Source organism: Lepidochelys kempii, chromosome 11, assembly GCF_965140265.1.
Source record: "Lepidochelys kempii isolate rLepKem1 chromosome 11, rLepKem1.hap2, whole genome shotgun sequence".
Lineage (NCBI taxonomy): Eukaryota > Metazoa > Chordata > Testudines > Cheloniidae > Lepidochelys > Lepidochelys kempii.
Genome location: NC_133266.1, coordinates 65,660,812 through 65,680,270, shown reverse-complemented (window position 1 = coordinate 65,680,270; position 19,459 = coordinate 65,660,812). Strand labels below are relative to the sequence as shown.

Below are 19,459 nucleotides of genomic sequence, written 5' to 3'. Positions count from 1 at the left end.
TAAGGATGGAAGAGCCAGTTTGAATAATACGGGAACCGACCAGAAAATTCGCCCAGAACTCAAAGTGAACCTGAGCAGAATTCTTTTGAAAGGCTCAAAAAATTCAGTTAAGCTGCATTTTGTTGTTTCTCATTTTCATTCATGTCTTCATTTCCTGGTCCCCGCCCAAGAGAGAAGTGCTGAAATACCTTAAAATAGTCTCCCTCTCATGCTCTTTCTGAAATATTGGAAACATGCACAAAAGTAACGTAGTGAGAACCTCCTTTTACAACTTGAATTTGACAATTTGGAGTTCAAACAAAAGTGTGATTAAGTATCTGAACTTTGGAATGTTTAACAACCCAAATCTTCCGAGTTTCACCCTTCGTAATAATCAAATTCTGTGACAGCAATCTCGGGAAAACCCCAGGACTGTAAATTTATAAACAGACTCTCAGCATCAGAGTTTGTTTTAAGTTCTGCAGTAGTTGTATTGTAACTGAATATTCCATTGCAACAGGGCTGTCTTTCAGGTAAAAATGTGCACAAGTACACGAGCTCTTTTTCTGGGGATCGTTTGCTCCCTTCCCTCGTGTGGAGGGGGGAAGAACTATAACAATCCAGTAGAAATGGGGATGGGGCACAACCCAGATGGGAAAGGTGGCTTTGTGGAATGACTCTGCCCTGTCCCTGCATCTCCCACTGCCACCTTGCGGTCTTCAGAAACTCCTCACGACTCTCTAAGAGAGTAGCCTGGGGTCATGGGGAGACAGTCAAGGAGCAGCCATTCCAAGTGGCATGTTCCCAATGCCAAGTGAACGCAAAGGGTTAGTTAACGCTGCTCGGCATAAACTATGACTCCATGCTCTGTGGTCCCATTGGAGGATGATCATCCCATAAGCACATGGCAACCGAGTCAGTCAAGTTGCTATTGAGGAACCAATGGACTTGGAGTGTAGAGTAAAAAATCCTATCCTGTTAGCATGTCTGGTTGGGATCTGTGATTTGGGTCAGGGTCCCCCAGCCTATCCACCATCACATTTAGGTACCCCTCCCACTGAGCCACCAGCCACAGGTAGAGAAAGGATGATGTGATCTTTAGCTTCCTAAGCCCTGGCCAACATTGTTGATAGCTTGTTGCCTGCATTTTCATGTGAGAGAGTTAACACAGGGGCCTGTCACTATGAAATACTACACCGTACTAATATTTTGTAGTAAATGTTACAAGCCCTTCCCAGGAGCTGCTTTGGAAACAATGGTCACTGTGTGGTAATGCTACCTCATTCCAAATGGCACATAGAATAATTCCTGTTTGACCTGAACCGGTTGAGCATTCTCTGTAATAATAACTACAGTGCTATTTCGTGTGGATTAATGTGCTTCATGTCATTTTCAGTTGAGTATCAATCATTATGCACCATACTGGCATCAATTAAAACATTTGTGTCAGTGAAATACAATGAAATGGACCAAATTCATCCCTGGTGTAACTCCAGGGTCACCTTTTGCCCTGTACATTTTATTAATGTACTAATTTTATTAATTGTTGTGCACTGTAACTGCTCAGTGAACGGGACACTGTCTGATTTACCAGATTAAATTTCTTACCTTGAAAGGGCTTCACTTTGTAGTTGCCTCTCTTTGTATATAACTGAAAAATAAGAGCACAGTAACATGGGTTGATCCCCACTAGACCCTCAAATTACTGTTTTTCTTGTCCTGTTCACTCAAAGAAAACCACCATTGAGCTCAAGTGGATTTTTTTCCCTGGGTAAAGAGTCCAAGACTGAGCCTCAATACCCAGTAAAAAAAAAAAAAAAAAAAAACTTTTTATGATTCAGGCTAAGTTCTGGCACTCCGGTCTTGGAAAATGCCTTGGTCCTGTGAGTCTCTCTTTCTTTCATAATGCACGTGTGTAATATGAGAGAGTGTAACATATGATATAATGTAGTACTTATACAACATTTTACAGTAGAGAAACATCGTGAGCAAAATGGTTGTCCCTCCTTTATAGAAAGGGTCAACTAAGGTACAGAGAAGCTGTGAGTTGCCAAATGTCACACACCAATGGAGGCAGAAGTAGAACCCAAGTCTCTTGACTTTTATCTGGTGCCTTATCTACTGGAGCACTCTACATACCCATAGAATGAATTGTTAATATTGCGCTTTCACCGAAAGGCCCTGAACAAGATGAAGCCTCATTGAGCTAGGCGTTGTTCAGACAGAGTAAGACATGTGAGGAGTAGAAAGAGAAGCACAGAGAGGTGACGTAACTTGTGTAATATCACACTGCAGTTTTGTGCAGATCCAGATATAGTACCTGGGTCTCCTAATTCTCAAGCCAGAGCCCTGCCCACTAGTCCACACTGCCACCCTATTACAATGTGATACACTATTTGGCTTCAGTAGTGATTTATCATTGGTTTCTCTGCCTGATGAATGAATTAATAACACCATGCAAGTTAATTGAAAAAAAAAGTAATAAAACTGATAAAGAAAGGAAATCTAGTAGATGATGGCATGGGAATTGTGCTGGTGTTATGTGTGACAGCAACTGTTGTGTTGTCTCTTTAATGCCAAGAAAATTAACTATGTATTTTTAAAATATCACATTCAGTCGGTGGTTTCTAGTGTCAGAAATTGGCTTTACCAAATGATGTCAGTTTAAAGTGAGCGTAAATAAAAATTGAGAAAATTGTAGAGCCATGTGAGTTTTGCCCCACAGTTTAAAAAATTCTAACCTTGAAAATAAAATAAAATAAAATCCAGAAAGCAGAAAACTTGTACCATTAATCGATAAGCCAAGTACATGGTGGTAAGTGTGCAGGATTTCCACGCTGTGCTGCTATAAGATGCCAATTTTTGTGTAGCCAACCAACCTCCATCATATTTTTTTTCTCTTCGTAATCATGAGAAATCAGCGTCCTTTGGATTGTTTCTTCATTAACCTTGGTTTAGTCTCCTCCTGAAGCAATGTGGCAGGATTTACCTTTCTTTGATTGCTTCTGCAGAAAATGTCAAGGGATCACTTCTTTGTTGATGATTCTGAAGAGGGACTAAGGGATCCCAAAGTCCTTTCAAGAAAGACACTGTCCCTCTCACGATTGACATTATGAACATCATGCTGTATCAGTCAGCAGTAATAGTGTCCTGCCAGCAAAAGATGCCGTCAATGATACTGGGGGAGGGTGGTCTAGTGGCTAAGGTCCAGGATTGGAAGTGATGTTCCTGGTTCTACTACAGACTTCCTCTGTCACCTTCAGCAGATCGTTTAATCTCTCTCTATGCGGCAGGTTGCTATCTATAAAATGGCAAAAATCCTTCCTACTTCATATAAGTGTACTGAGTATTAATTCATTAAGGTTGTTCAAGATCATGTGTGGAAGGTGTCTTAGAAATGTTCATTATTATTGTCTAATGAAATAGGAAACAAGCGGCTACGTATTTTGGGGTCAAAAATATTTGGATCTTATAAACACCATTCTTAAGGCTTGAAGCAAAGCCAGTTAAAGTTGGTGGATAGACTCCCAATGACTATAATGGGTTTTGAATCAGGTCCTTCATGTACCTCTCTCTCTCCCTCTCTCTCTGCTATTCCACTTGAAATTTTATCGGGGGATTTTTCCTAGCTGTAGCGAAAGTCTGGCTGGAAATGTTATTGTTGTGGTCTAGATAGACAGAGAGAGGGAGAGGCAAACTCAAACTCCAGAAATGATGAGAGAGTCAACAGCAATTATATTTGCTAAGGTCCTATGGAGAAATAGCAGTACAGTTATCTTAAAGCTTGCAGGTGGTTTGGCAATAAGATGTGGATAGTTGTAGGGTTACATTTTTTTTTTATTCCTCCTTTTGAGATATATCCTCCAGAAAGGGGCAGGAGGAAGGAGCAATTTTCATTGTAAGCTTATCTTTAACTTATCAGTTGATTCAAGTGCTCTTCCTCGGCGACCTTCATCTCCCGGTGCCTGAGAGATGTAAGAGATGCTGTTGACACAAACATAGGCCCCAGCTGCCTCAGCTCATATTCCAGACACTGCGTTAACATGGCATGTTTGGTGCTGCATATTTCTCTCTTGCCGACAAAGTGGCAGTGAAAGCTATTGCATTGATCTGGGAAGGAGAGTGGAGAGGAATGAATGCCATGGTAAACAACATTGCCTTTCTCCTCCTCCTCCTCCTTCTCCACAGCCATGACATTAATCATGTTTGAATGAAGAGGTCAAAACTGAGAGATCTGGGTATTTAATGCTGCGCTGAGAGTCCGCCCGAGCAAACCACACTGTATGAAAGAGAACTAGCACACTGTGCATTATGAAAGCAAACCCAGGCCTTTGTTTAATTGGAACACGAAAGCTTTTCTAATTGCACAGGAAAATCAGCTATGAGAGTTGGGAAATGACTATCTGGGGAATATTATACTACACCTCCCCAGCCATGTTTGGATGGGTCTTTCCAAACATTTATTTATTGTGTGACCAAATAAAAAGGGCACATTCTCATTTGTGTTATGAGCATACCAACTTCGCTGTACGTCTCTTTGTCAGATCAATCTGAAGTGGGGTTCTACAGTGTGAAAATATAATATTAAAAAAACAGTGCTAGGTATACACCTGCAATAGGATTTCCTCTCTAAAATAATGGGTTTGTTTTTCACCCCTTCCATGTTCCCTCTTTCTCCAGATAAAAATAGATCTTTTATCACCTATGGTTGTGGCTATTAGAATGCAAAAAGGCTCATTTTTGGCTGGTGTATACAAGCTTTTGCTCTGTTGTGTAAAGATCTCTCTTGATGACTGTTGCATGGGAATGCATCTTCTTATGTCTCTGTCTATCCGTCCTCTTACTGTTGTCTTCAGTTTACCCTTTCTTCAGCTTTTGCCTCTAGACTCTCCTCTTCGGCTAACCTCAATGCTCATCTTTTCTTTCATTGTTCCCTCTCCCTCGTAGAACTTGTACAAATGATAGGCAAGCCCTTGTCTTGCCCAGCGCAGCCATGCTGGGGAAGAAGGGGTCTGCTGGCTCGGCTGCACAGCCTCCAGCATTGATGATCAGTAGGTGTGAGCGGGAGCAGGTTTCCATGGGGCTGATATTACTCCACTGTTCAGGTAGATAAGAGAGTGGGTGGGGCCATGGGTCTACCCTCCTGTCCCACTGGCCAGTGCAGCTGAGCTGCTACGGAAGAGAAAGTGCTTTGCTACTAGTAACTAGTAGCCAATCACTTCTCCCCACAAGAGCAATATGGGAACAAGGGCGGGACCTGTGACACTCCTGGGGTGATGCAGCTATGTGCTTTCCTCTTACTTCTCACCCTGGACCTTTTGCTCTACTCCCCTCTGCCTACAGTTTGGCATCATCAAAAGTTTTAGGGTCACTTTTCATGGTGTTCCCCCTCCACTCTTTTTGGTCTTGGAGTTCTGTGCATGCATCCACAGGATAATATACAAGAAACATTTCACATTTTTGCATTGAGGGCACATTTCATATCTTAAAAATGAAAAATAAAACCATAATATATAAAACAAATAGTTAAGAGCCAGATTCTGTCCCCCCCCCCGCCCACCCTCCCAGACAGCATACTACCTTATTCCTGAAGGAGTTGTATTGAAACCAGTGTGTGCAGAACAGTCTGGCCCTAAACCAGGAGAGGCAAAGAGAGACTTTGGGATGGTGAGGGAAGGAGGAGGGGTGGATTTTCATAGATTCATAGACTTTAAGGTCAGAAGGGACCATTATGATCATCTAGTCTGACCTCCTGCACAATGCAGGCCACAGAATCTCACCCACCCACTCCTGCAATAAACCTCTCACCTATGTCTGAGCGATTGAAGTCCTCAAATCATGGTTTAAAGACGTCAAGGTGCAGAGAATCCTCCAGCAAGTGACCCGTGCCCCATGCTACAGAGGAAGGCGAAAAAACCCCCAGGGCCTCTTCCAATCTGCCCTGGAGGAAAATTCCTTCCCGACCCCAAATATGGCGATTTTCTTCTTTGTGTTGGGACTAAATGATCTGGACTCTGCAACAACGCAGTCAGCTCGAAAGCATCCGAGCATCTCTTCGGTGCTGCCACCTGCTGTACAAAACCTGCTTATGCCAAGACTAGAATATATTATTTTCTTAAAAACATGGGGTCTGCAAATTTGAAAGTGTGATTATTTTTTTATGTCGTGTAAATAGCTGTTCTGTTGGGTGAAGTTCAGAAAATTGCTTCCCAGGCCAGCAGGTAGGAAATCATGCTTATAAGTCTATCAGGGAATTACAGTTCGATCACAACCTATAGTGCAAAGACTGCACTGCAGGGTACTCACTTTAATATGTTACATATAAGCCTTCTATTGAAATGACCTTCTCCCTTACCCCCATCATTCAAATACACATTTCCATCCAACAGCAAGCCGTTTCAGCTCAGTTTTCCTGGCAAAGTTCATTGCTGACAGACTAAGAACTGGAATTAAAACGTGTGACAGTGCATTAAGGAAAGACACTAAAGGGGATTTAAAGAGCGTGGTCAAGGATACAAAGAGAGAGAGAGATGGATTGATAGATCCAGCAGGTGCCTAGCTGCCTGCATGTGGGAGGAGGTGGGGAAATGCACGGTCGTTTCTCTTGGAAAGAGTTTTATAACTAGCCAGCAGACGCTGACAGCATTCTGCCAGCCAGCCAGCAAGTAACTTAAACAAGTGAAGGGGACAGAACAGCGCTGGCAGGAAGCATCTGACAAGCTGGATCAGAACTAGCCAACCTTTTTGTTTGCCTAATAGGAAGAGTCATTACCTTCTCCTGCTATCCCAAGCAAGCTAATGGAGCTCTCGAGGGCCCCTCTATCTGTTCCTCACAGTAAATAACATCAATTACCATGGTCACGATTTATAGAGGGGAGGGAGGAGAGGAGGAGTAAGTTTGAAATGAAGCAAGTAACCCCTTGTATGACATCTTCTATTGACTTTCCTTCTGCCTTGTCCAGCCTTTAAATTCTTGTTCACTGTGTTAGTTCACAAATGGGGGGCGGGGGAAGAGGAGGAAGCTATTATATGTCCGATGAAAATGGACAGGGAAATATTTCATAGAATCATAGAATATCAGGGTTGGAAGGGACCTCTGGAGGCCATCTAGTCCAACCCCCTGCCCAGAGCAGGACCAATCCCAACTAAATCATCCTTTAGACTGTGTGCTATTAGAAAATGGGAATAGCCTATTGACTATTCCAAATAGGAAACAATGTACCCTTCCTTACTGAAAATTGAATATGTGCATGATGATACTGAACACACCACAACACAGAAAACAAATCCTTTAATGGATAAACAGGGGAAGAAAATCCATAACTTTTTAACTACAGATAACAATCACACTATTTAAAGAGGGGCACTTCCTAAAGTTTGGTAGATGAAATGTTGTGGATGTTTTCTAAATATATATCCTTTATTGACATTTAGGTGTTTCTGGGATGCTGGATCTATTCCAGATTTTCCATTGTCTGCCCTCTTTTAAACATCACCACTGTGTCTGGTAAAATAAGGGGCACACATTAGAGCAGGTAAACAGCCATCTGGAAAAGAGGAAAAGGAACAGGTGGCTTTGAGGCCCTAAAGGATTTTTTTAAAGTATTGTCTGTTACAAAGTGTAATGCTCCCACCGTATAGGGAGCCAAGCTCTTTTGTAAGCTATAGTCAAATGCATGTTACATAAAATATGTCTGTGCTAGCAATGAGCCTGAGCTACAAGTTCAGATTGCATCTGGTCTTTGGAAAAGCATAGGGGTGTTTATCTTTTATGGGACGAACCACAATCATGGATCCAATGTTCAGATCTGGATCTCAAATTCAATCAAATCTGGGATGTCTGGATCCTGGGGTTTGGTTCTGGACCACCTCTAATTTGCAACAGACCTGCATGGTGGTAAGAACCACAGAGTGTGGTAACCTGGTGTCAGGGGTATCTCCATAACGTCCAAACCTTTCTGAGTGAGTAGAGTGTTCAAGATTGGAACTGATAGGCAAGAGCTGTACAGAGATCCCAGTGTCCCCATTGATCACGTTCTGGCTAGTTGAAATCCGGTTAGAATTCTCTATGTGTGCAAAACCATGGCAGGCCAGCTAGTCACAGGGATTCCCTGTAGCTCTCATGCCAAATCACTGTTATCATCAGGTGAAAGAACCTGGCAGTATTATGGTGTTCTCCCTCTTCCCATCCGCTGTGTTGGTCCTGCTGTGAACCTTTATTGAAAAAGCGCAGGTAACAGAGCAGTGCAGCAGTAGCATGAGGAGAGATCATAGAATATCAGGGTTGGAAGGGACCTCAGGAGGTCATCTAGTACAACCCCCTGCTCAAAAGCAGGACCAATCCCCAATTTTTACCCCAAATGGCCCAGGATTGAGCTTACAACCCTGGGTTTAGCAGGCCAATGCTCAAACCACTGAGCTATCCCTCCCCCCAGATGAAGAACTAAGACTTGAAAGTAGTAGTGGAGAGCAATTCTATGTCAGCACCCGGAGTGAGATCCCCAGCTGGTGCTTCAATTGGGCTGTTTACACCAGTTGGGGATTTGGCCCCCAAAAGCAAAATATAGTTATGGACAATGGACCACCAGTGACTGGAAATGGTTTTGGAGATCTCCCCTCTTCCAGCAAGCATTAAACTTGAGGTAGGAGTTGACCACCTTCTCCATTACATAGCAAATACGATGTTCACATGGTCGAGGAAAGGGTTTTCATAGTTCCTTGGCAATCTTGTAAGTTGTGATTCAACCATTTTCTATGTGAACAACTGGAATTGTTGTATGGTTCCTCAGGGAACTGGCATCTGTGCCAATTAATTTTTAAAAGTCACAGTGGAACCAGATCTTAGCTTTGAATGCATCCCAAGAGTGCATTGTCGCTGGAATTAACAAACTAGCTGCACTTGCTCCAACCCATAAGAACTCCTTTAAACATTATCCCCGGTCCTTTACAGCAGTCTGGCTAGGCTTTCTATGAGAGCAAAAGCAGCCTGATTTGGATCGATCTCATGAAGAATTGTGAGGGGAGGGAATTGCGATCAATTTCAGTAACTAATATTGATTAGCAATAGCTTGGGGCTGATTTACTAATGTCCGGAATTGAAGATTCAGTGCAGAGATTTCATTTATCTCATCTTCCTGGGCTGTTCTCAGAGCCATTAAAGTATTGAGTGAAGATGATCCAAAATAAAATTGTAATTTGGGTAGCCAGTGAAGAGACACAGAGAACAGTTGTCTGTTTGTGCAGCAATATATTTAACTTTTAGGGCACCAGTGATATGATCATAACTGGATGAATTTTATAAGAGATAAAAGTACCACATGAAACCTGTCACCGGCCTGCCAGGAAATACCCAGCAGGAATTAGAGGGCATGTCTCTTATTTTTGAAGTAGTAGATATTGATCTGTTACCCAAGTATATGAAAATGGTTGTAGAGGTATATTGATAGCTTGTAGCTCAAAGACCTACAGGTATATTAATTTCTCATATTTATGAGTCATTACTCAGCTAGGACCCAGTCCAAAAGCCATTGAAGTTGAAAAGTCTTTCCACTGACTTCGGTTTTGGATCAGGCCCCTAATTGCCTTCACATATTAGGGTAAAATTTCATACATGCCTGCCAGGCAAAGTTTATGTATTCAGCTGAATTGTTGAATGAGTTGCCAGTAAAGTTATATATATATATGCACTTCAGTTTATTCCCTTTATGTCTCTTGAGCTAAATTCTATGACACTTAGAATATCGAATAACTCATTCAACAGCTTATCTAAATATACTGTGCTTACAGTACAGCTTAAATGTTATCCTGATGAAAGAGACTGAGAAAAGAAGTCTCTAAGGTGCCACAAGTACTCCTTTTCTTTTTGAGAAAAGAAGCAAACACTAGTACTTATTAGGAAAACACATTTTGGAAGTTTATATAAAATATTATTTTCCTATTATATTTGGTTGTGCTTTCACTTATTTTTGGAGTAAGTAGTTAACATTTTTTCTGTCCTCCTTTATGTTTGCTGATGCTCTTTAAAAATAGTCTTCTTCATGAGAAGAACAATCAGCTATTAACAAGGTGTCTGATTTTTTGCCTCTTTCTTTCTTTTTTTCTTTCTCATCTGTCATACCCAGCACCCTAGTACCTGGGAACTTCCATTCTGATGGGAAGGTGCACATGTATTGTGGTAATTTCAGGGTCAGATTAAAATCTGAACCCAATTATTTGAGGTTTAGATTGGAAATTGCATTCCCCCCACTCCCTCCCAAGAACTTCAGCTGGCTTCTTTGTCTTCCCTGATGGCATGCTAGTTCTCTATGGCTGTTCATGTTTCCCCTTCCAGGGCTCTCTTATACTTACTGAAATTTAGACCCATAGCACTTCTCAATCTTCAGTGATTTTTTTAAGTTTAAAATAAAGGTTCTCCACAGCTTACTGCCCTTTTAGACTGCTCAAGATAGTTAAGACCAAAGCAGACTGTGAAGAATTTCAAAAAGATCTCACAAAACTAAGTGATTGGGCAACAGAATGGCAAATGAAATTTAATGTGGATAAATGTAAAGTAATGCACATCAGAAAAAATAACCCCAACTATACATACAATATAATGGGGGCTAATTTAGCTACAACTAATCTGGAGAAAGCTCTTGGAGTCATCGTGGATAGTTCTCTGAAGACGCCCACACAGTGTGCAGCGGCAGTCAAAAAAGCAAATGGGATGTTAGGAATCATTAAAAAAGGGATAGAGAATATGATGGAAAATATCTTCTTGCCCTTATATAAATCCATGGTATGCCCACATCTTGAATACTGCCTACAGATGTGGTCCCCTCATCTCAAAAAAGATATACCGGCATTAGAAAAGGTTCAGAAAAGGGCAACTAAAATGATTAAGGGTTTGGAACGGGTCCCATATGAGGAGAGATTAAAGAGGCTGGGACTTTTCAGCTTGGAAAAGAGGAGACTAAGGGGGATATGGTAGAGGTCTATAAAATCATGAGTGGTGTGGAGAAAGTGAATAAGGAAAAGTTATTTACTTGTTCTCATAATATAAGAACTAGGGGCCACCAAATGAAATTAATGGGCAGCAGGTTTAAAACAAATAAAAGGAAGTTCTTCTTCACTCAGCGCACAGTCAACCCATGGAACTCCTTGCCTGAGGAGGTTGTGAAGGCTAGGACTATAACACGGTTTAAAAGAGAACTGGATACATTCGTGGAGGTTAAGTCCATTAATGGCTATTAGCCAGGATGGGTAAGGACTGGTGTCCCTAGCCTCTGTTTGCCAGGGGGTGGAGATGGATGGCAGGAGAGAGATCACTTGATCATTACCTGTTAGGTTCATTCCCACTGGGGCACGTGGCATTGGCCACTGTCGGTAGACAGGATACTGGGCTGGATGGACCTTTGGTCTGATTCAGTATGGCCATTCTTATGTTTTTATATTCTTATGTCTAGAACAAAAACCATTGCCCCAGTATTCATTCCACAGATTGTCCAGGATAGGGGTGTGAGGATCAAATTTTTCAAAATTTGGACACTAAATCCACATTTGGGCACCCTACATAAGTGGCCTGATTTTCAGAAGTGCTAAGCACATTCCACATCTCTGAAAAGCCACTTATTTAAGAGCCTAACTTTAGGTCCTCGAGTTTGAAAATATTGACCGACATTTTCCACCTGCTGTGTAACTTTCATTGCACGTCAGCTCTGGGGTTGAAAAGCATCACAATGTCCCTAATTATTGCTCGTTCCCATGAGAAAATAAGAGTCATTGGTAGCCACCAATCTTGGACTGAAATGCTTGGAACCTCTATCACCCTTCCGAGCATTTATATGGTTCCTTAAAACTCCACCCCAGGCGCCAGGAGGCATGGATGTGGATGTAGCTGGCAGATAGTGGTTGTACCCATTGTATATCAGTCTTAGTTGTGAAAGTATCTGAAGGATGAAAATACTAATACAAAACAGAGATGGGTCCAAGCCATGAAAATCTGCAGCCAGACTTGCCCAAATGTCAGGAGTTTTATGGTTTTGGAATCATTATAGAGATAGTCCAGGTCTATAACATTTGGATCTGGATCTGAAGTTGCATGAAGTTTGAGGGATTTGGCTATGGGGGTGTGGTTTGAGCTGACCTTTAGGACAAATGTTAGGGGCCTGATTCTTCACTACACTGGAGTTACGCCATTGATTTTAGTGGATTCCCAGTAGAGTAAAATTGGTGTAGCAGAGTGGAGAATCAGGGCCTAACTTTTTACCAAAAAATTTATTTCTAGCAGGATTGAATTTTAGAAAAGGAGATGCCCAGTTTGTTGGATTAGGCAGGGTTGCATTAAGATTTGCATTTACAGTGTCATTATCCACAAGGTCTGCCACAGATAATTGTTTCTCTTCATAATTATTGGAAGACTGGGGAAGCTTGCTGTTTTTTATTTTTTTAAATAATGAAATGAACTACTTTGAAAGGGCAAAGAATGTTACTACAGTGGTTATTTCAGAGTGTGCTAAATCCTGTCATTAAAAAAGTATGACAGGTGTTTTAGATATATTTAAAAATGCAGAACAGTAAACACAGTGGAACTCTCTGAAAGTACTTCAGCTTTGACACACACACTCAGCTCATAAAAGCAGAAAATATCACTGTTACCTTCAAAACCATGCCAGTATGGCAGCTGAACAAAGATTCAAATAACTACCTGAGGCCATCTGAAAACTGAGGGCACCGCCCTTGTGAATTCATCTTTCTGTCTTGCTCCCCATTCCTTTCTGACTTTCACAGTGTAAATGGTTTATAAGAGCTCCTGTCTCTCTTGCTGACCACCACTGATCCACATCCCCCTAGCCAAATTAGTCACGCCAAAAGCAGCAACCCCCGTTGCCCACGTCAGCGATTCCTCCATTTCCGGGGGGCCTGATTCAGCATTGCAGGATAAGTGGATTATGGGCTACCCGCAGCACAAACACAATAGAATGGAAAGACCCTGAGGATTCTAGAAGCTGAATCCTGAAGTTAAAAAGCAAACGGAGGCTCGGGAAGAGACGTTGTGATTTGATCACCCATGTCATCAACATAACTAGTGATGGTTGAGCTCTAAATTTGGGCCCAGTTCAGATAAACCCCCAAAGTCTGGAGACTTCTACAAAGCTGCTTTGACTCATCTGTTGGCTCTGAAGACTTTCTCTGGCATTCTCTCATGAGCAACATTTCTTGGTGTGTTTTCAAGGGCCAACTGTCACCCCCGGGACATGCAAAAATCAATATTAATGAATCATCAATAATTGTTACCACTTTTGACATAAGCAGTTAGCCTGTATTCTGGGTCTTGTGGGTTGTTTCTGTTAGGAGGACAGATTGACGATGGAGTTAGATATTTCTTTGATGCAATCCTCTTTATTTACAAAGCATGCGCAGAAAAAGATCTGTTTCCCTAAACACAGTATGAATCAAACAGCAGGAGAGACATTTTATTTGCTCACAATTTCAGGTCTCTTTCCATCCAGCACTTTACCCAAATGCTCTTACTCTTAGCTTTATCTCAGGATCATGCTACAAAAGTCCTTCTCTGGCTGTCCTTGACTTTCTGCTGCTTTCTCTCTGGACATCTGCTATATTTCTCTCTCACACATACAGCTGCAATCTAATCAATCCCCAGCCCCGCCATTTCTCCTCAGACTCTGGGAAAACCCTTGGGCCACCTGGCTTAACACCTACTCCAGCCTGGTGCGTGGCCTATGTTTGGGGCCGAGGCTCGTCTTTGTTTCTATAAAGGAGTTCAATTGCTTTTTACGTTTATCTTGAAGGAAGGTGGCTGTTAGACTCGCCAATTTCAACAAGACTTCCATCCAACCCTCAACATAACATTATGAATTCTCCTATGCCGCCATTCATAGAACAGCGATGTTCCTCGTACAAATCTGCAGACACCCTGGAATCCCTCCTTAAAACACACCTCGGTCAGGAGGCTTAGAAAACACTTGACGGTGGCTATGCAGTTGGTGCGCTGTGACACTGCTCATTATACTAATCCCTGTTATTTAATTCTCCCCTGTTAATATTTGTTATATTTAAGGCTACGTTTTAATCACGGGTATTTTTAGTAAAAGTCCTGGACAGGTCATGGGCCGTAAACAAAAATTCACAGGCGTTGGCCTGTCCAGGACTTTTACTAAAAATACTTGCCCTGACTAAAACTTGGACAGGGGGTCGTGGGTGCTCTGCGGGCAGGGTGGGGGAGGTCTGGGGATGCTGGGAGAGGGGGATGCCAGGCCGCAGCATGTGGCCCAGGGCCCCCCGCTGGTTCTGGGGCGGGGAGGGCTTGGGGGCGGAGGCTGGCAGGGGCTTCCTACCCGGCTCCGCATCTCTGCGACTCCTAGGCAGCGGAAGCAGGGGCCAGGGCAGGCACTCCGCTGCTCCCGCCACAAGTGCCAGCTTCTGCAGCTCCCATTGGCCAGGAACTGCAGCCAATGGGAGCTGCGGGGCCTGCGGGCAGTGCGCAGCGCGGAGACCCCACCCCCACCCCTCCGGCACCTAGGAGCTGCAGGGGGGGCCATGCCAGAGGGAGCCCCCCACCCCAAGGTAAGTGCCCGCCCCCAGCACTCCCCAACCCCTGCTCCTAGTCCTGAGCCCCCTTCCACACACCCAGACTGCTGCTGGCCCAGAGGCTGCCTGGCTCGCTGCCGAGGTCACAGAAGCCAGCACCAGCTGCTGCAGAATCATAGAATCATAGAGTATCAGGGTTGGAAGGGAGCCCAGAAGGTCATCTAGTCCAACCCCCTGCTCAAAAGCAGGACCCATCCCCAATTAAATCATCCCAGCCAGGGCTTTGTCAAGCCTGACCTTAAAAACTTCTAAGGAAGGAGATTCTACCACCTCCCTAGGCAACGCATTCCAGTGTTTCACCACCCTCCTAGTGAAAAAGTTTTTCCTAATATCCAACCTAAACCTCCCCCACTGCAACTTGAGACCATTACTCCTCGTTCTGTCAACTGCTACCACTGAGAATAGTCTAGAACCATCCTCTCTGGAACTACCTCTCAGATAGTTGAAAGCAGCTATCAAATCCCCCCTCATTCTTCTCTTCTGCAGACTAAACAATCCCAGTTCCCTCAGCCTCTCCTCATAAGTCATGTGTTCCAGACCCCTAATCATTTTTGTTGCCCTTCGCTGAACTCTTTCCAATTTATCCACATCCTTCTTGTAGTGTGGGACCCAAAACTGGACACAGTACTCCAGATGAGGCCTCACCAATGTCGAATAGAGGGGGACGATCACGTCCCTCGATCTGCTCGCTATCCCCCTACTTATACATCCCAAAATGCCATTGGCCTTCTTGGCAACAAGGGCACACTGCTGACTCATATCCAGCTTCTCGTCCACTGTCACCCCTAGGTCCTTTTCCGCAGAAGTCACGGAGGTCACAGAAAGTGACGGAATCCGTGACTCCCGTGACAGACTCACAGCCTTAGTTATATTCACCTGTCATCTTAAACCCCAATGCTTAACTTTATGCCCATAGCTAGCCCCACTGGAAGTTCATAGATTTATTCACATGCTTAACATCAGTAACAATACTAACAAGGAGTTAAAAAGGTTCACCAAACTATTGGAACTACTGGAAAAAAAGGGTTTGGGTTTGGAAAGCTGCTTTCTTTATCCATGTCTCTTTGCACCTCCCATTTCTGTGATTTTTATTGCACGTCTCACAATATTGGTGTTTTCCTTAAAGCCCCAGTTATCTGAATCAACAAGCTACATGAGAATCTCAGCTTTCATTTAAAAAAAAAGACAAGAAAAGTTTGAAATTCTGACCAAAATGTACCTTAAAGGCTCAGACACCGGAAGGCAAATAAAAGGCACATAATATAGATTTTTTTTTTAATCTCCTGATTTTGGGGGCCTGGCTCATGATGTTTGAAAGCGTGGGATTAGCAGTAGTGCATGTATCCAAAAATGAAGCAGGTTAGGGAGTGATAGGCCTGAAACAGGAACAGACTTAACCATCGAAGTGGCAGCAAGCCTATTGCAAAATAAAACATTCAAAATATATTTGTATTAAAGAGTCGTGCATTAACCGACCTTCTGAAAGGCTTATTGCTTCTGAGGAGCTGGGGAGTTAATGATTTGCAGCACTCTGAAAATAAAGAGAGAAGCTGGCTGGAACTCGGCTTGTCCTGCATAGATCTGCCAGTGAAGCAGTAGCCTGGTCTGTGATACACTGCTGCTCCTGTACATTCGCTGTCTTGCTCAGTGGTTCGCAGTTCAAATGAAGCAGATGGTACGTATCAGAGCTGTGCTAAATATGCCATCCATAAAATAAAAGGGCCAAAATATTTTAATTGTGTTTTCTCACAAGCTTTAGAATGAGACCAAAAACACAAACAAAAACACCAAACAAACAAACAAAAAAAGTACTTTAAAAAAATTTAAGGGCATCTTATTTTATTGGAAAAGAAAATAGTTTTGTTTTCCTTCAGAGCAGCCCATAGCATTGTGTCTGAAGGTAGCAGATTGGCTAAAGTCACTACCAGAGTTTCTGCAAGGGACCCTACAGGGTTGTATATCCAGCAGTATGTTATGCTGGCAAGGAAGTGCTGAACCACACCACTGTGGAAAGGCAATAGGACATGACACCCCATAAAAAACAGACGGGCTGGTTATCCCATTCTGCCTGTTGTGGGGTTTCTTGCACCTTCTTTCAAAGCATCTGGTCCTCTCCACTGCCAGAGGCAGAATTCTGTACTAGATGGACCAAATGATGACCAGCCTGGCAATTTCCGCATTCCTGGGGAAGTTCTCAACCTCTCTTATAACATGCACCATGTTTTAATAGCAAGATTCTCGCAGGGACCTTTGGCCATCTCATTTGTGATCACGTGAGCTGCCACCTCCCCTGTAAGGATTGCACAACATCTGTGTGGCAACGACAGCAGGATACAGCAGTGTCCCAGATTGTGCCCTCTGAGATGTGTTCATGGAAAGGTCCTCCACATGCCAGTTTCCCACCTGTTTGTGGAGATGTGGTAGAATCAGGCAAGACAAGAAGAGCAGGGAAAGCACATTGTCTTCCATCTGGCACCCCAAAAGGCTCTTAAAGTCAATAGAAGTCTTCCTGTCGACTTCAGTGGACTTTGGATCAGGCCCAAGATGCCTCAGAAAGGTAAAACAGTCCCCGTCTGCATTAACTCTTCTGTGGATGCTTTCTGGGTTTCCCAGGAGCCACCATGGCTACATAGAGAGTCAGTGATGGGGGGGCTCTCTTGGAACCAGAGGTCCACAAGGCGGGGGCTTGGTGCAGTTAGCCTGTACTTTTTCAGAGATCTTGCAGGATCCTTTAGGCTTGGGGTGAGGGGTGGAGATTTTCCACAAGGGGGAAAAGCACCCTTGGCCCTCTGGTGGAACAATTTGGGTTAATTTCCACAGGGAATTCCTTAGAGAGATTGCCAAATAAAAGGTCCCCTCCAGTGTTTTTTTCTGCAGGAAAGGATAATCTGGCCCATTATTAGAAAAAGTATTTAGCATATTTTTAGCCAAGGGCATATCTGTACTGCCCTGTAATTCAGACTACAGGGTGTGTGAATAGTGCTTCCCAAAGCGCTGTGCTATAACTCCCCCATGTGGCATGAACAAAAAGGTTCCTAGGTCACATTAAGGTAGTCCTACAGGACTTCTGAACTGCAGGGAAGGATAGACATAGCCTTAGCAGCTAGAAATAAGAAAGAGCCATGTGACCATGTGACCAGTCATTAAACTCTGTTTTAAATCTATCAATCAATATAGAGCCAAGTGTTTGGTTTTTTGTTTTTCTTCAGTAAAACTTTATAGAATTCCTGATCTCTTAGAACAACTAAAGCTATAAAAAAAACCAGAACAAAACAAAACAAAAACACGCTCACCAGGTAGGAAAACATTTCTAAACTTTATCAAAAAGAAAACAAAGAACGGTGACTTACAGGCTTCTCAGAATGGGAATGGCACTGCAACCACTACATTTCATTTAATTTCTGAGACCCAAAATGGATTTAATCCATATTTTGCAGAGCTGACAGGCTGATGCTCTGCATATCTGGCAAATCATTAGCATTCAGTTTCTAATTAACATCATTTACTACCAAGACCTATTAGTGGAGGTTTGAATATGTCCTGTACTGTATGGGCTAATACATTGAAAGTAATTTCATATTGATGCAGTATGGTTGACCTCATTATTTCAAGAACGTGTGACCATTTTTATGGGAGGAAGGGAGGAAAAGGGGAAGAAATTTCTTTTGTGTGTGTGTGAGGGTAATGATCTTGTGAGTAATAAGACAGTTGATGTGATTGTCAGTTACTGTAGCTCCTGCCGAAGAGAAGTACTTTCAGTTAATATTCATGCCACCTGGTGACAACGCGGCAATTACTGACGTGATATTTTTGTGATGGCAACTGGATTTCTCAGTGACAGCCTGGTTCTGCCTAACCCCTGTCTTTAAAGAATCTTTCTCCTAAAGACCTTTTTGTGACATTTCTCTTGGGGTCATCTTGGTGTTTTTCAGGCATGTGTTTTAATCAGTGTGTTTCAGTCAAACTGCAGAAACATATTAAGTCTGGTGCCACTTAGTTTTAATTGATGAAAAAACCCCATGATTAAATCCTTGGGGAAATGGTGAATTTTCCACAGCTGCACCTTCTAGCTATAAGACAATCTGAAAGAGGAAGAGAAGCAACGGTGGGTGAAGCAGCCAGGAAAAACAGGTGTATTAGAAAAATTCTACCAGAGAGATTTAGATGGACAGTGGGCACAGTGGGGCTGGTGTATTTGGCCCTCATCAAACCCCATTGAAATCAGTGGCAGGCTTTGCATTAACTTCCATGGGTATTGAGTCAGACCCCATATTATCTTTTACCAGAGTTTTGATTTCAAAACAAACAAGTCACTTGACGAAGAAGGTGAATGTTAAATGATATGGACTGTAGGGTGAAACAGCAGTACGGACAAAAGGGCCGATAGGGTCTAGCAAGAGCGATGTTATGGTAGCTATGGAGGAGATGCCTCCTGAGGCAGGACAAGAGCACGAGATCCCCACCAGGACTCTGACAGGTTGAAGAAGGGAGCTGATTCCTGGTGAAAAGGGCTTTGGCTACTCTAGGCAATGCCCCTCTCATATTCTACAGCTAGGGCTTGCAGTTTGTCATTGTAAATTATGCAGAAAGTCACAGCCTAGGTGTGGGATAAAGGGCAAAAAGTCATGAATTTATAGTGACAAGCAAAAAAAGGCAAAAGTCACAGTATGCATCACTTTTATGAACCTTTTCTTAAACACAAAGGTTTGGATTTCTAAAGGAGCTGAAGGGAGTTAGAATTCTAATAGTTGGAATTGTCTTTGAACTTCTCATTGAAAAGTGCAGCCTACTCGTTAAACCAATCATTTAAAACCATTTAAATACACATTCCTGGTGCTTGCTTGACGTTCTGCAACAGCAACCACGATTTCCACCCTGTCATGCCTGGACT

The 19,459-nt window shown here is 42.9% G+C and overlaps 1 protein-coding gene and 1 long non-coding RNA gene across 8 annotated transcripts in view; one reads left to right on the top strand and one right to left on the bottom strand.

Annotated features, from left to right (window-relative positions):
- The window catches only part of LOC140895869 (uncharacterized), a 33,296-nt gene extending 27,334 nt beyond the window's left edge, over positions 1–5,962 (bottom strand). For all 3 annotated transcript variants that reach the window (XR_012154380.1, XR_012154381.1, XR_012154382.1), the window contains exons 1-2: positions 5,788–5,962; positions 1,588–1,630 (exon numbers count right to left, since the gene is read on the bottom strand). This is a non-coding gene — a long non-coding RNA (uncharacterized lncRNA). The remainder of the gene's footprint in view (positions 1–1,587; positions 1,631–5,787) is intronic.
- Positions 1–19,459, top strand: part of ERBB4 (erb-b2 receptor tyrosine kinase 4) — a 972,415-nt gene that overhangs the window by 887,560 nt on the left and 65,396 nt on the right. The window lies entirely within an intron of this gene.